Below are 15302 nucleotides of genomic sequence, written 5' to 3' on the forward strand. Positions count from 1 at the left end.
TAAAAATTGGTTACTGTTTTTATGTTGTACACCATGTAGGTATTTTCTTCAGAGATAATAATAGGTTTATAACTGTTTCAAATAAATAAGTAATAAATAACTTTTTCTTTTAATGTGAAGCATCTATATATCTGCAAAATATATATCTGGAAAAGCTCTTTGGGGGTAATTTGAGGGGGGCAGAGGATTAAGGGTCCTTTCTTCTATCTGATTGCACCAGCCCACTAGAAGCAGATTTTCTGGTTTCAACAGGGCTATCGGGGGCGATGTAAGTTTGGCCTTTACATGGACAAAATTGGATTGGGGAAGTTGACCTTGTGGCTAGAAAGTTCAGGAAATTCCTGCAGTTAGAAATGGGTAGTTTGAAGGGTATCGGAAAAGCTGTGAAAAGTGTCTCTGCTTTATTCGGGGGGGGGATCTCAGTTTATCAAGAAAAAGTCAAGCTCCATTAATTTATATGTATTCAGAAACTGTAGAGGTGGCAAGGTGGAAGATAATAGTAATTGCTTGCAGCAAAAGTTCTGGCCTTTGTGATAATCAATATTTTCCCTTTTTGGAATTCCAGTAATTTCCTTTTTATGTTGCCCTTAGATTGGCTCATAAAATTTACCCGTGTTCTTCTGAATCTGCATAATTTGTGAGTTAAGCAAAGATAAGTTTAGCAAAGATCACTCATCGATGAGTGCCCATTCTGCTCCTTTGATAACAACAGCACAGAATAATCCTGTTCATAGGTTGCATGATGCCTTCCTCTCACCCCACTGTCTCAGTGGTATGCAACTTTTCCCATATTTTCTTCAAGCTAAAATGCTCCTGTTTAACAGGCCTTGCTTCACAGGAGCAAAGGATTCTGCTGTGCGAAGTTGCAGGAGGAACATGCATTGGAGTATTAAAATAAGGAAGCACTACCTGGGTGAGGGAGTGAAGGGCAACTAACCCTGCCTTGAGCAAGAAACTGTCTTGGGGTAGGGATAACAGGAATAGTTGAGGCTCAGAGCCACCGAAACACCTACTGGCTATTTTATGCAGGGACAATGTGGTCAAGTGTGTCAGTTACACTGTCCGGCATGTATGCATTCACAGTGAAATAAACCCTTGTGCCTCACTTCATACACAATGGCTTGCAAGTTTCCCTCCTTCCACCATACCGAACATCTCCACATTGAGGGAAAATGATGGTACCTGATTATCACCATCATGGATGGAGAAAAAGTATCTGGCGCACAAGGATCACAAAGCATCTGACATGTGCTTTGAATTAACCAATGCAGTTTCTGTGCCATTCCCCCCACAAAGGGAAAAAGACAAAGGATTGGACCCTAAGAATTATGAGTGAAGTTCTGTTTGTGGAACAGGCCTCACCTAACTCCACCTGTCACCACCTGCTGAAGACTTCTATGAGCCCATCCCACCAAACCTTTCCTCAGAGTTTTCATGCCTTCCTAGCATGAGACAAGAGACTGCAGCTGGGGGGTGGGGAAAGAGACATGGCTGCAACTGGGGCTGAGTTCAAGTCACACTCTGGATGAACTTCTGCCTTTTGGGAGTCCTTGTTTGCCCCCTGCCAAAGTTCTGAGTCCATCTTTGCAAATAAATCAAAATGTTACAAAGACACATTAGATCACAAATTCTCTCCGATCCAGATGAAGCTAAATGCAGGCTGGTGGTGTTCCCAGGATCTTATTTCCCTCAAAGCGATTTGAGTTTTGCAATCCCGGTTTACTTGGTCTCTTACCTGGATGAGTGAAATAGATGATTCAGAGTCGATTCCTTTGCCTTTAACCAGCTTCAGCTCTAATTATTTTGATTGTGTTGCCAAATTGGTTGCTGAAGGGAATTAAGGGGTTATTATCTTGGGCATTATGCAACAAAGCCCATAATAACAAAGAGTGACAGTGTCATAGTAGCACTTGCCTCTCTGAGAAAGATGCCAATAGAACAGTCCATCATTATTTTCAGGTGGTCTAGTATGTCATCTGAGAAGGTGGATGGACTGTTCAAATTTATTCTAGGACCACCTGTAGATTTCAACACTCTGAATGGCTCAGTATGAATAAAACTATGCGAAATCAGCCTATTTGGCATTTTAGCTGTATTTTAATATCATCAGCAGCATTCTCCATTAAAGTAACATCTCTGCAATCAGCCTAGTATAAAAAGGCTGTTTATTATAAATTGGTCAGCCTGTTACATGCCTGTCTCTCCTGATGGATAAAGTGTGAGGAGATTGTTATTCAGATAGCATGTGACACGGTTTTCCGAAAAGATTAACAAGCCACACTGCTTTTTGTATTATACAAATAATTTCTTTCATTATCTTATTTCTGTTTGATCAACTTTGTTTTCTTCTCCCCTCTCTGATCAGAAAGAAAAAGCCTTGCCAGTAAATTACATCTCTCCCCCAGATGATGTCTGAAATGCAGCTATAACCCAGTCAGCAAATGAAAAGAAAATTGTTCTTCCTTTTGTTATCTTTTTAATTAGGAGACTTGCTTAACAGTTTGCCTTCTCTGGATGAGAAATATTGTCAAGAGTAAGCGATTGCCATTGATTTTGCATGATTATGCCAGGAGAGTGTGATCGCTTTGCCTTGTTAGTGTATATTAATTACCCCAAACAGTAGACCCCCACACCTCTGGAATCACTCAAAGTTTTCAGGAAAGAATCGGCAATCTTTCAGGCACACCATGGTATGCCTCAGTCCTAGAAACTGCACATTACGGACTATGCTCCCTTATAAATAAAGGCCATTTTGTTATGCCCACTCTCAGATGTGTTTCCTACTGTGACATCTTTAACAGAACATGGTGTGACCTATTGAAAAATACAATGCATTATCGTTGAGGATTTCTTCCTCTGGCCCAGAATTGCTGCTGTTAGTTTAGAAGACAAAAATCACCGACAAAGATGAATAAGAATAGAATTCAAACAACAAAAGTTGTCTGTGCCACAATGGCCTCCATATCAGAGAGCCTTCATTTAGAGATAGCCCTAAGTAAGCAGTACTGCCATTTACATGTCTAATAGAGCATGTTGTTGTTGTTGTTGTTGTGCCTCTGGGTAACTCATTTATTCCTTAACAGTTTCTCTTATTTGTTTCCACAGCAGTGTTTAAAATTAGGTGAACCACTACTTTTTTGATTTTCTCAACTTGAGATGATGTGTTCAATGCACAAGATGTGTGCAGTATCACAGTCGCAGGTGATGTCCAAACTTCTGCCCAAACTTCATTAGAACATCTGTACCTACAACCATACAGGTTCTTTCTGTGGAGTCAGGAACCAGGTTTTCTAAGGGTTCCTGATAGCGTAGAAAGAGGGCTCCCTGTGAGTGCCTCTACTTGTGAGGCTGCCTTCAGTCATTCTAAGGAATGAGTATAGACTGAGGTGGAAGCTGCCATTGTAATGACACACTATCCTTTATGTCAAGGGTGGGGCCATGGACAACTTTGACAGGTGGGCAAGGGTTTTGCTCCTGTATTTAAAGCAATATCACACCACTTTAAAAAGTCATGGCTTTCCTCAAAGAATCCTGGGAATGGTAGTTTGTTAAGGGTGCTGAAAGTTGTTAGGAGACTCCCTATTCCCTTCCAAGAGCTACAAATTCCAGAGTTCCCTGGCGAAAGGCATTCACTGTTAAACCACTTTGGGAATTGTAGCTCTGGGGTCACCTAACAACTTTTGGCACCCTTAACAAAGGTGGCGAGTTCATACCATGGAGGGCATCCCCTTACTACCACAATAGTGTTGTTATTGCTCAGAACAAAGCCAAATCACACACATAGTCTTCAGGCACGTGCTGAGTTCCAGTTCCACTGGGCTACTTGATAACCCTCTCAAACTCTCCCCTGCAGCATTTCTTGTAGCAGGGATTCATGTTTCTCTTCTAAACATGAAACCTTGTCTGAGGCAAAGCAGCAGGACACGAGAATTTGAAGGAGAAAAGTAGTGAGTGAAGGAAGGTTTATGCTTAGAGGCAGGCCAACAAGGTTTTGTGTGGGGACAGTTACGTGGTGAATTGGTCCTTCCGCCCAGCTGCAATTTATTGGCACACACTGAAGCAGAGGAGTGGCCATTCAGGTAGGATTTACTATCAGATGCAGAGTCCAGGTGGTCTTTTAAAAAACTTTTAAAAACCTCTTCTAAATTCTACTCAGGGTTGACCCACTGAAATTAATGAACATGACCAAGCCAAGTTAATTAATTTGAGTAGGTATATTTTGAACAAAGCTCAGTTGAATTTCAAAGGTCAGCTGCACTCCCTCAAGTGCGCCATGTGCACTTTTAAAAGGAGAGCCCCAAAGGCTCCTGGGAAATAATAGTATAGGCAGCGACCATTTCGCACAGGGGTTCAGATCCTGGCCCCTGCATGTATCAGTGGAGCACATATAAGTTCATATAAGCACAACCTACCCCATTACACCCTGTCCCACCTTGTCCTGCCCCGTTCCATCCTCATTTTGTCTTCTTCTGGGTCTTAAAGATCTGTGCATTGAGCGTGCGTCAATTGGATGTGCCTAAAATGGTCACCGCTTGTATGTAATGATTGAGCAGAAGAAAGGATGGTGACTTCCCTGGGCTCTGTGAGCCCATCTAACTATAGCTAGTCCTGTTGCTAGTAAGGGAGCAATGAAAAAATATATATCTTTTTAAAACAGTTATTAGGGTTAGTGTTATTTAGATCACTTTTGAACTTTAAATATGATTTCCAGTGATGGAACTTTCTGAAGAAACCTCAGTTTCTTTACTCATGGCTGTGTTAAATTACTGTAGCTTAAACATCGCTAGTGTGATAGAAAAAGAGTGGAAGAAAAATGGCATAAGGTAAATTAGTAATTGAGCAGATTTTCTTTTTTCTTTTTCTTTTTAAATACACACACCAACATAATAAAAGTAATACAAAGGAAACTGGGGGGGGGGGGAATAACCGCTATATATAAATACGCATTTCTCTGTGTGGGTTGCCCTCACCATACTGATATATTTACAGTTTAGATTGCTAATATGGTACTAAAAACACAAGGAATGTTTGTACCTCCTCATTTTGAATGAGTGATCATTGAAATTCACTGTGGCAGAACAATTTTTTTAAATGCCCTTAATTTGTTATAATAAATTATGCTTCTTCAGCACAAGTTAATTAGCTCTCTTGTGTTTTTGCAAATCAAATGTATTTAACAACTAGCAGCCCAGACTGGAATGCCATCTTTTGCAACATAGTATTAAAAAAATAAAAAGAGGGGGAAGAAATTTCATCTGCAAGGGATGGGGTAAGAGAGGGACTCATAGTGGCAGATTAAGCAGCTTTGTTGGAATTGGTCTGTAGCCTTCCATTATGTTAAATTATTCTTATCTTTTCTTGACTTTAGGGGAAACAGAAAATGCTGGTGGCTTTGAAAATTTAAAAGGACAAAGCACCACCTTTCTCGTAGCTCTGGGAATGTAAATTATTACCAATTCTTCTTTAATATCATGGATATTCTCTTGGATGCGGCAAAGGAGCAAATCAAACAAAAGTACATACAAGTGGGAATACTCCTTTGTCCGGTGCCTAGTAAAATTAGGGAATTTCATTCCATAGGATGTAGTAATTACCACTAACTTTGACAACTTTAAAGGGGATTAGACAAAATCATAAGAGTCAAAGGTTATCAATATCAAAGGCAGTACGAGTTGCTAAGGAATACAGGTGGGGTGAATGCTATTGCATTCATGCCCTGCTTATGGGCTTCCCAAAAGCCTCTGATTGGCCACTGTGAGAACTGAATACTGGACCAAGACCCCTAGATCTTTTTCACATGTAGTACTGCCAATCCAGATGTTCCCCATCATGCATTAGTGCATTGGATTATTCCTGCCTTTGTGTAGAATTTGCCCCTACTGAAATTCATTTTGTTAGTTTTGGCCCAATTCTGAAACTGGGAATTAATTCATTATGCACCAATGCTTCCAAGGACCTTCTATCTGTCATGATCCATGAAGTGTCCGCAGCTTCATCCAAGGAGATAAAAGCCTTACACCAAAACATTTACCCAAGAGGAAGAGCCATAGCTCAGCGGTAAAGCATTTGTTTCTAATTCAGAAGGTCCCTGGTACAATCCCCAGCCTCACCAGGTAGGGCTGGGAATGTTCCCTATCTGAAACCCCTGAGACCTGTTGTTGGTTACTGTAGACCAGGCATAGGCACACTCGGCCCTCCAGATGTTTTGGGACTACAATTCCCATCATCCCTGACCACTAGTCCTGTTAGCTAGGGATCATGGGAGTTGTAGGCCAAAAAACATCTGGAGGGCCGAGTTTCTCTATGCCTGCTGTAGACAACACTGAGTTAAAAAGCAGCTTTCAGGAGTTCTTCAGCAGGTTTGTCCTCAGAGGCCTCAGTACCAAGTCCATGCTAAGCAAGTCATGGCCTCAGGAACATGGTAGGATGCCTCAGAGCTGCCAAACTATACCTTGAAGGATTGGCCAAACAAGGAGAAGTGGAAAAAAAACGCCTGTGGGCTGCCTCATCTTTAAAGGCAAGACCACACCCCCAATTCTTAAAATGCACCTGCTCCTAAATATCCTCCTCACTTTTACAAATGGTCCTCTGGATGTATGTGGTATATTTGGAACACTTTTAGATAATATTCTTACACATTTATATAGCACCTTAAGCTGCAGACCTAACCCCACTTACCTGGGAGTAAGTCCCATTGAATCCAATAGGACTTTTGAGTAGACATGGCTAGGATTGTGCTAATAGGAGTGTTATTTCAGCATTACTTACAAAGACCCTGTGAGGTGGTGCAAATATTATCTTCACACTGCAGATGAGGAGTTGAGATTGAAGAGTCAGTGGTGACCTGCTTAAGGCTTCCTATTGACTTTGTGGCAGAGGGGAGAGTTTCTGGGTTTCGTCTCATAGCCACTACAGTGCACTGCTTCTCGTGGGAAACTGGCTGGGTGGACTGAATGATGGACTAAGCGTTGTTTCAGACCAAGGAATGTAGTGGAAATGTGGGTTCTGCAAGGTAACCAAGGCCATTCAGTGATACATTGTGCTCAAAAATAGAACTGGAGGAACTGTGTGTGTGTGACACAATGCAATCCTATGCAAGTGTATGCAGAACAAGTAGAACATGTAGAACATGCAGTTGAGCTGAATGGAGCTTAATTACAGACAAGTGAGCATAGGATTACAACCTAAGATTTCCCCATTTCACTTAACCTTTAGGGCCTCTACTGAAGACAGCAGGAGCTGGAATCATTGGGCACCTTTCATCATCATCATTCTTATTATTATTTATAATTTTCATTTATAAGAAAAAAGGAAAACATTTCAATAATCATTCAACAATAATTCTAACATTTTAAGCTCAACTTCCCCCTCTTTCTGCGGTTCCTTAAAGTTTTTTCCTTCTTTCTCTCCATATCCCAATTATCTAAACTTACTCTTTTAATCATCTGTTATCATATATGTTTTAGAAACTGCAAGTTTCTACAGTAAAGCTGCTAATGTCTTAATCTGTTTGCATTGTAAAAATTCAATGAACGATTTCTATTCCTTAATAAAAAGTTTGTTATCTTGATTTCTTATTCTTCTGGTAAGTTTTGCCATTTCTGCATATTCCATTAATTTCTGTAGCCATTCTTGTCTGGTTGGGACTTCTTTTCATTTTTGAGCAAATATCATTCTAGCAGCTGTAGTTGTATATATAAATAAGTTTCGGTATTGTTTAGGTAGCTCTGATCTCAAATCCTCAAAAGAAAAGCTTCTTTTTTATATACAAATGTTATCTTAAACATCTTTCACAATTCATGATATATCATTTCCCAGAAAGCTTTAACCTTATTGCAAGACCACCTAATCCTTGGGCACCTTTCAAGGGCCTTGCCTTAGCTGTTGATGCTTTGCCTCATTCTCAACACCACCTCTTTCTCGGACAGTATGTAGAGAGGCAACTGAGGAGAAACGGAAGCTACTCCCACCCCTTGCTTGCTTTCCTGGATTGGGTCCAGAGGAAGGACCAGTTAGTGGGGACAGCTAGGACGAGGGTTCCTTCTGATGGCCTTCTTGCCAAAGGCACCACCCTGTGGCCAGTCCTGACATATGGCATGAGTAGTCTTGGTGTAAGTCATTAATAAGCTTATCTAGAAATGCACTTTATCGGTGTGAAAAGAGCCATAGATGGTGAAAGAAGGGTTTTTGTGACTTGTAATCAAGGGAGCTTCAAGACTTGGCAATTCAATCACCTACTGGCAGAGACTCAAGAATGGGATGTTTTCAAATCGCTGCACGTAGATAGCAAAATAGAGTCTGGAACTAGCCAGATAGGTGTGCCACAGCTGCCAACTGGGACCTGTAATAATGTCAGCATTCCAACTATGCTGCTGGCATTGCATCATGGCTGGCATGCAAGTTTCACAGTGGAATGAAACGGCTAGTATTGTTCTATAGTCCATGAAACATTTAAAGAAGGTGGGAGGGGAAAGGAACCCTTTTCAACCTGATGTCTGCATTTGCTTCTGGGTATTCTTCCGAGGAGTGGGATACGGCTGGTGCTATGGGTTAAACCACAGAGCCTAGGACTTGCCGATCAGAAGGTCGGCAGTTCGAATCCCCGCGACGGGGTGAGCTCCCATTGCTCGGTCCCTGCTCCTGCCAACCTAGCAGTTCGAAAGCACGTCAAAATGCAAGTAGATAAATAGGTACCGCTCCAGTGGGAAGGTAAACGGCGTTTCCCTGCGCTGCTCTGGTTTGCCAGAAGCAGCTTAGTCATGCTGGCCACATGACCCGGAAGCTGTACGCCGGCTCCCTTGGCCAATAAAGCGAGATGAGCGCCGCAACCCCAGAGTCGGCCACGAATGGACCTAATGGTCAGGGGTCCCTTTACCTCTACCTATTCTTCCGAGGGCCACATGTCACAGGTGAACAGGGCCAGAGGCAAATGTGGAAGGGGCAGTGAATGTAACTTTCTAGCTTTTTGCTGCCCGTTAGTTCCTCTACACACAGACCTCTTTGTTTTTCATCTAGGCAAGCCAGAGGCACTGCCGGATTTCAAAAGCACATTCCAACCAGGCAATATCATTCAGGGTGCGAAGCAAGATCAGTAAGGGGCATGGCTTGGGGAGAATTCTGAGAGACACCTGCTGAGGCCTGCAGAGTCACATCTGACTCCTGAGTTTGAGGTTCCTCAGCCTGATCTAGAAAAAGTAGACCAACTCCCCACTATTATGCCATTCTTGAATTTAGACAATTGGTTTTCAGGTTCTGATCTCTGTAAACCCTGGAAGCTGTTGGTGAAGAGTGGCTGTTGTTGTTGTTGTTGTTATTTTTTTTAATTATTATTATTACCAAGATACCATTTGTCTGATTTTTTTTACAATTTCCATTCCAGGATTGCAATAATGCATTATCTAATAAATATTGCATTATATTGCACAAGTCCTTAGAGATTACTGATCAGAAAGTCTTTTTATTATTTGTAACACATCAGTTTTGCTTTTTAAAAATGACTTCAATAGGTATTTTATCTATTTAAAAACAACAGGAACTCAAGCAGATAAAAATAAATGGAGACTTTATAGAAATAAGATTATGGAGAATTCCTATGGGTATGTATAAGCATCACATTTGCCTGTTAAAATAAAACTTGGAGTATTTAAAAATCCAGTCCCATCTGTTCCTGCTTAAGACTTTAATTTTATCCAGGGCTTACAGGTTGGGAGTTGTCCCCCCCCCGCCCCACCCAGTGTCAAGACTTGTCCTGGAAAAGGTGAAGTGATAAAAGGTCTTTCCGGGCAATCAGTTTACATGGTAACAGTGTGCAGGTGTTCCTCCTTTGCTATATGAGGTTCAGACATTTCCCACTTCAGTTACATGTTATCACAATTTCCCATCACTAAAACTAACATAGATTACTGCTGAGAAAATGTAATTCTTTTCCAAGGTAGCAAAGCTATTATCATCTGAAGTGCTGTCAAGAGTGTAGTTGTTGGAGTGTCGCAGGCACATATTGGATAGTATCTGTAACGCCACATATAATGAATAACACAGCTCCCCTGTTCCATCTTTTACAAACAGTGTGGCAATGTTCTCTTTAGCAATTCTGACCTAGGAGCTTAAACTGTCTAGTGCACTATAGTTTTGAAATAAGACCTTGCAGAAATTCAGACTTCTAGAAATTCTAAAATGTTGAGTGTAGATATTTTACCTTTTACATATGAATTACACATATTGTTGATCTGTGGCTAGGTGTCGTGGCTTCCAGGATGAACTGAGGCCTCATCCACACTTACCTTTCCCCCCTATAGGTAAGTGTGGATGCAGCCCCTGTTCTTCTTGGAAGCCATGTCATCTAGCTGCAGATCAACAATATGTTGCTCAATTCATATTGCTGCCAATTTCCCCATAAAACTATCTGTTGGTGTTAGCTGGTGGGTACCATCCATCCATATCAATTTGCATCATTCAGGGCACATACTCTCTTAGTTTCTAAGATAAAGCATTTGCCCATACTTCCTTCTTCCATTGTGTGTTGTGCAGACCAAGTCATTTCCATATTTTTTTTTTGCTATGAGCAATTGTGCCGCTACAAGAGGAAATGTGTTCAGTTCCTTGTGCAATAAATTCCTTGTGTCACAGGTCTCAACACTTGCTAGAAGGCTTCAACATTTTTCTCCAGAATGCAAAATATATTTTAACAAGCCTTTATAGGCCAACTGCTTCCAGGCCAGGCAGAGAACTTTAAGCAATTTGGCCTTAAAACCTTAAACAGATATTTGTCAACAAAACACTATAAAGTAAACTTGCACATCTTGGAATGCTTCTAGTGACTTCTGTGGTGTGAATCCAGCAGTGATGGTGGGATCACAATGCTCTTTCTCTCTGTCTCTGTCTCTCCTCGCCATGATCACCCAGCATCAAAAGGTTGGGTGCAGTGGGTTCTGGAAGGGCCATTCATTTAGGCCAGCCTTTCTCAACCTGTGGGTCCCCAGATGTTGTTGAACTACAACTCCCATCACTCCTAGCTAGTAAGGCCAGAGCTCAGGGATGATGGGAGTTGTAGTCCAACAACATCTGGGGACCCAAAGGTTGAGAACCACTGATTTAGGGGATGCAGTAGTTGCTGGAAGCCATCTGAATGTCTATATAGCACCATGCTCCTTAGCTCAGGAAGGAAAAAAAAGGAAGAAGCAGTTAAGTAACATGGTGCCACAGCAGTTGAGAATCGAGTGGGAGGTGAATATGTCTGTGAAGGGTTTTTTAATGAATAGTTTCTATCACACAACATTTACTCTGTGGGCAAACTTTGGGCAAAACTAAAAAATAGTAAAAAAAAAAAACTTTGTCTCCCCTCCAGCAAAAAAAAAGCAAAAAAAAAAAAAAAAAGCTAAACAACTTTGCAATGGCTCTTTGGCAAGATAAAGAAATGTGAAACTGAACCAAAATGTCTTGGGGAAGTTCCAAATTCATAAATTTGGTGTTGGGTTTTTGGCTTTGGATTAATTCTACTTGGAATTGCTTCAAGGAATCTGATTTAATAATAATGAATTTGTTCACCAAATAGCCTTTAATAGCCAAAACTGCACTACCCATGCAAAAGACATATTTAATTGCAGGCTCAGAAAGATCCCAAAGTTTGCAGAAGTCCCCAAAATAATTAGGAAACAATGGGGGGAGGGGGACTCCTATAAACAGACCAATGAGGACTGAATGTGCCCAGTGGCCAGGCATGGGAGGAAGGGTATGTGTGTGTTTGCATGCATGTGTAATGGCATATCCTGGAAAAGGGCATGGCTGGCTGGAACTCTGAAGAGGAGCATTCCATACAGCAACATTATCTTGCAAATTCTGTTTGTGCTTCACTGGTTGAAGACAAGTTCTGTTCCCTGAATCATTGGCGTGCTATTCTCCTGTCCCCCCTCATTGTCACTATGGAAATACCATCATAGGAAATGTTTAGCGAATGCTTTGTACAGGGACAAGATCACACCCACATGACTGAAAGCCTGCAGCAAAGGTTGGTACAGAGTGTGCAGAGGGAATTTCCCCACCTCCTTATATGCAGCCTTAAATAGCGTTCTTAATCCACTTTGGGAAGAGATTAGCTGACCTGCTTATCAAGTTAGAAATGCATAAAGAACAATATATTAACCTCAATTTGCCATCCCCAATGCTTAGGCAGGGACTAAATATGGCTCTAGCCAAGTACATGAAACTTCTTTTACACAGCATTTGGAATGCGTTCAACAAGTGACATTTGACATTGAAGTGATCTGATTCTTTTATCGCAGGATTTGAAAGCTGCCTTCATTAGGAGCAAAACTGGTGAGCGACTTACAGAAGTTTTGAAGTCTGAAAAAAGACAGTGAGAGAAAACTCTGCTTTCACTGTAAATCTCAACAGATTTTAACTATGAGGGCTTACCATATGTTATGTGCTGAGTTGAATAGGATCCAAAAGGCAGCAGTTTGATTGGTCCTAGAACAATAGGATTCAGAATGCAGCAGTCTGATTGGTCCACAGGAGCCACCCAATCCAGCTCCAGGTGGAAGTGAATCCACAACCAGATTGGCCTACAGGTGAATCCTGGAATTAGCCAATCACGTGGGGCCCATTGTGTAAATAATGTATACAAAACAGACATTCTGGGGAAAGTTCCATTCCTCCTCACCACTATGAGCTGAATAAAGAGCATGAAATCCACTCTCGACTCCGAGTATATTTCACCATAGCTGCTAAAATGAATTGATTTGCCTTTTAATCCTGATCAGTCAATCCAAACAGTTTGCACCTTCCTGCGGTCGCGGGCTATATGAATCACATGGTTTATGGGCACTAGAGCAATGGAGGCAATCCTTGTATTTGGAGCAATTCACCTCTGATAAGTCAGGGGCAAAATTTTGAGTCACAGGGAGCTTTGATTTGGGCAGGATGTGACTGGGCCAGGCTAGAGCACTTGCCACACTTTTACCCAGCTATGCCTCACAGTCTGTCCTGATCCACCAGCCCAAAGGTGGGCTCATGGGAGTGGTTTGGTTCAGGTATACCAAAGAAGGGTGTCAAAAATGCCCAAGTGGTCAGTTCTAGTGCTTTATTATAAGAAAGAGTCAGCTGGCAGTAAATCAGCCTGCCAGGTCGTGCTGCCTTCACAGACACAAGATGGACACCACAGAAGTAAGAGGTCACCATGTCTTGACCGTACCCAAGCAAATGTTTATGCAGTCTTTATGCACAAAGCAAAATACGTCAGGACCTCCCATCACACCTGACTGGCGAGGCCATAGGTGGTAGCTATCCAGTGCTTCTACCCTCTCTGGACCCAGCATCTCAAGGTCTACAGATAAGCACAGCATCAAAGCACGCCAATTAGCATATATCAAAGCAAGGAAAAATAAGCATATATGAGCTCATCCTTGCAGAAACTACTTCTTATTCTGGGTGTTATCTTGACTACCAAGATGTTGCTTGCAGTCCTTCCAGAGCATTTCACTTTGGTTCAACGCACAGGCTTTAGAATTTTTGTCCCATAGGACTAAGACAGAGAACGAGATTTGAAGCAAGGAAAGGCAACAGATGTAAGAAAAGTCCCAGCAGTTGCCCCCAATGTAAGTGGGGTAGCAGGCTTAACACAGCTGATAGAGCAAGGAGAGGAAGAGGAAGCATGGTGATAGCTGGTACCCAATTGAAACTGGGAAGGTGGAAGACAGGGAGACCGCCAGGACGTAGTCCCACAGCCAATGATGAGCTGAGCCAACAAATCTAGTTTTTTCCTACATCCTTACTCCTGCTGAGTTCTACAAGGGCAACATTGAAATTAAGGAAGAAGTTGCCAGGCAGTGCCACTCCATAACTTGTAAAGACAAGAGTGTAGTGTATCAGCAGCCTTCCCTGCTTTATCTACACTACAGACCTAATGCAATTGGTTTGGAATATAACTTTGTTTCCTCAAGACTAGAATATTGGACAAATTGTCCCTCGGTTTTAAGGAAGTTTTGCTAAAATGTGTTGCTTGCTATATTTTATATTCCACAGTTGCGTTGTTTAACCTGCAAAATCCAATGGGGCATACTCTATACTCGTCATAAACACTCAGATGCTCAATGCACAGGGAGACATTCATAAAAGAGGACAGAAATTCTGGAAAGGCCTAGAAATGTCCGGAAAGGCCTACATGAATTTTATGCATTCGATCAGGAAAGAATTAGAACAAGAATTCTTTCATGCTCGAATGGATAAACTGCTGATGCTAAGACCGCGATCCTGCAAAGACTTGTTGAGTTAATTAATACCAGTTTACAAATGTAGCATACCATTAGGCACCTGAGCTTCAAGAAAAGTGAGAATATGTGTCCTGGTTCTGCAGCCATTTAAATTAATACATCTCATGCTGAGAATATAATAGAAGCACAAAAGCATAATGGGAGCAAGATTCTGCTCATCTGAAATTGTGGTTCTTCTTCAAATTCCCCTTGGCTCCTGGGGAGCTACAATTTCAATGCTAGTATGGGAAGGTTACACCAGTCATGGTTTAGATACACCATGCACAGCTCCCACACTGCCCAGTTTAACCCTGCAGTTTCCATGTCTTTGTACAAATCTCAAAGCATACAAGCATCACCAAAACATTATGTAGCTTGAAAAGAAATGCTGTGTGTGTGTGTGTGTGTGTACACACACACACACACACACACACACACACACTCACACACACACGAAGGCCAAAATATTATTACATTCTTCCCCCAATGGTCATTATAAATTATAATGACAAAAAAGTATAATTTAGTTCGGAGGTATATTTTCCCTCTGTGTTGTAAACATGCTGAGCTGAATTATTTTTGATTGATTGAAAGTGACTTTATATACCTTTAATTTAGCACAAGCTGGTTTAAGACCACAAAAGGGTTTTATATTAAACAGTTGTGAACATATTTTTTACGAAACGAGTTTGAATTTATGATGTTTAGTGTTACACATTATACAGTTTATTTTTCGCCTGCTTGATCGTGCTGTGAAAATTCATGAATATTTAACTATTAACTGAAATGCAAAATTTTCATCACCATTTTATTGAAAAACTTGACATCTTAAAATACCATACATACCATTAGTATTCTGCTGCATTGTCACCTTATTGAAAAATGCTGCTAAAAAACAATGCAGCCATTCTGAAGGGGGGGAAATTGTCCGCCCAAGGCTATTAACTATAGTTCTACACATACATTAGTGACAAATAAGTGAAGCAGCCCAATGCTCACAAAAGATGTCACTAAACTGCTAGGAAACAACGGTAACCATAGAAACCATCTCACACT

This window comes from Podarcis vaucheri, assembly GCF_965113315.1.
Source record: "Podarcis vaucheri genome assembly, chromosome: 1".
NCBI classification, from domain to species: domain Eukaryota; kingdom Metazoa; phylum Chordata; class Lepidosauria; order Squamata; family Lacertidae; genus Podarcis; species Podarcis vaucheri.